Source organism: Tigriopus californicus, chromosome 9 (genome assembly GCF_007210705.1).
Source record: "Tigriopus californicus strain San Diego chromosome 9, Tcal_SD_v2.1, whole genome shotgun sequence".
Taxonomy (NCBI): Eukaryota; Metazoa; Arthropoda; class Copepoda; order Harpacticoida; family Harpacticidae; genus Tigriopus; species Tigriopus californicus.
Window position 1 is genome coordinate 9,940,768 of NC_081448.1, and position 2,800 is coordinate 9,943,567.

Consider the following 2,800-nt stretch of genomic DNA (forward strand, 5'->3'; position numbering starts at 1 on the left):
AAGCTGATGGGTGTGTGTGGGAGAGAGGGGAGGGGGAGGGGGGAGAGATCAAATTCCATCTTTCTTGGTATGCAAATTCATTTTTCACCCAGTAGCCGAAAAGCATTGAGGAAATGGATTCATTGGTATGGCCCAAAGTGAGGGAGAATATTTGGAGTCACGCAGAGACGGATTGGATCCATTGAGGCTTGTGCCTCACAATGGGGAATATGGAAATTCTTTCAATGACTACCACTGTTCCACAGTGAACCTGACACTTTTTCTGCGGTTTCAAACTGAGAGAACGATGGAGCCTACTCAATGGCTCTTGATCGACGCATAATCACAGAGGATACGTCCATGTATCTCGCTACCTCCAAAACTACTGAACTACATTCATTGGATATGGGTAGAGCTGCCGACCCGGTAAGTGGAACTCAAAACAAGTGGATAGATCCAACAGCTGTACCAAGCTAAATGTGGTCATGTTTCTGGTTTCCTGCGTCCCATGCAGATTTTGGAATGGGGCACGGGAGGAATGTATTGATCGGCACGGGAGCTCGTTGAAGCCGCCAAATCTTGATGGAAAGTGTGAAATCCTTAATGAAATCACAAAATTGAATCACCTCTTTATCTTGATTGGTTTGATCTCCCAACCCTGTGATCAAGAAGCCAGCAAATCATTGTTGTTTGGGCTTAACCATTGTGGTCAAGTGGATGTAAATTGGGGGTTTGAATCCCCAGTTGCGTCCATTATGCGCACTACTCGTTGATTTGCTTCTTACGTAGAACAACCAGATCGTCCCCTCCTTCAGGGGGCGTTGCGGCGCTTTAGAGCCCTTTTCAGGGGGCTGTTATGGGCAGTGAGTGCTACCCTCGTACAACACCCATCATCATCATCCTCATCAACGACATCGACGGGTGAACAAGACCTGACTGAACATTGGGCATTGAACAAGCCGTTTTCGGGGCAGTTTCTAAAGCACGCGACCCTTAACAACAAATTGGATGATTGAGCTACCCCCAAATTTCCATAATGAATCGAGATTTAAAGGAGGAATGTGGTAAAATGAGGTCTGGCTGGCTTTGTCTGTCCACACTTGCAAGCAAGTGTGGCTCTTTTCAAATTCCTTGGCATTAGGGAGAGAGAAGACGACGGCCATTTGCATGTTTTTTCTCGGACACAATAGAATCGATCAGACACCATTTTACAAAGAACGATCCCTAAAGCCGAAGTTGACGGCTTAAAAAGAACAAAGGGATTCAAGGCATAGTGTAAGAACTTGCCACGAATTGTTTCAGAAACAACCTATTTTTTTATTATTATTTAATAGTAACATTTGGAACTCAGTCAATTACGTAGAGGGGAGAGTGAGCACTTTGCAAGGAAGAGAACTGTATCTCTTTTTTTTATTGAGACATAAAATAAACAACAGATATTTATCTTTGTATTATGAGCGCGATTTAGAAAACTATGACCCTCGCATTTTTAGGCATAGTTATTGCCATGTTTCTAATATATTAGTATCATACCGTAGATATCATGACATCGTTATCAAGGAAAATGGACCGATATATACTTTGATTCTGATTGCGTATTTGATCTGATCGATTTGAACCCATATTGTTGCACGAGTTGGCCCCAATCCATCCGCAATTCTGTCAAATATTTCCAGTCATTAGACAAGCCACATAACGAATCTTGAAGAAGGGCCTAGTGTTCTGATTTTTTGGTGTCGTGAGAAAGTCGATTGAGGGAATCAGGTGTTGTCTGATGATTCTTTTTCTACCCACGAACAGCATAGAGCATGAGTTAGAAAGGGTTCGAGACTCGTGGTTCCCAGCTTGATCTTCTCCCAGAGTGGCATCACGCAATCTCATTGGGATGTCTGTCTGATCATGTCTTGAAAATGCTTGGTGCTCAACCAGACCTCATTTCGTTTCATAATATGCACGAAGTCAGCAAGGTGTTTACTTATTTATGATTCCATGTGTAACAAGGTGTACAGTACAGTACCGTATGTCCTCGCGTAAAGATCGAGTTCTTGTATGAAGAAAGAAAAAAAAGAACGAACTCCGAGAAGGAGAGAAGAAGGCGGAGGCTGAGTTGAAGAGTGATGATAATGGATGTAAATTCACCCTCCCTCATCTAAGCCCCGATCAGGTGAACGGTTTTCTCGGCAGTGGTTGAGGAGGTGGTATTAATAGGAATGGGAGCGCTCCCTTCCTAGTCTCAACAGCAAACTACCAAAGTACCAAAGCACCCTGTGTTCAATCCCCATAAATAAGAGATACCAGGTCCAATAAACTCAAATTTCATTTCCACCTCGAGATTGGGGCTCTTCGTTGGTGTGTATGTGTGTGTGTGTGCGCTTCGAGACTTGCCTTTGTGCGATGGGGGCGGATCCAGGAACAGATGAATCGCAAGTCAAGCCGTTCCATTTAAATGCCACTTCTGCCTGTCACTTGTGTATGCCTGTCAAAAAGGGGCCAGGAAAAACTGTGCATTTTGCAACCTGTAACTGAATGGGTGGAGATGGTTTATGAATGGTTAGGTCGAACCAAACAAGGAACAGGGAAGGAAACCTTTAAGTGCTGATTGTTCATTTTTGAGGCGCCCTTGGATACAAAATATTCAGAGATGTGTAACGAATCAAGTTGTGTTTTTGCTTTGTTTGTACCTATTGTGGAGTGTTCATGTGGCCTTAATGACTTTCTTGTATGGATATATTTTTGAAAGCAAGAAAGTCCTCATGCATGACTGGGATCATAAAATAGGCACTGCGGTTAGATTCACTAATCTGTGGCTAATGCGAGGGAC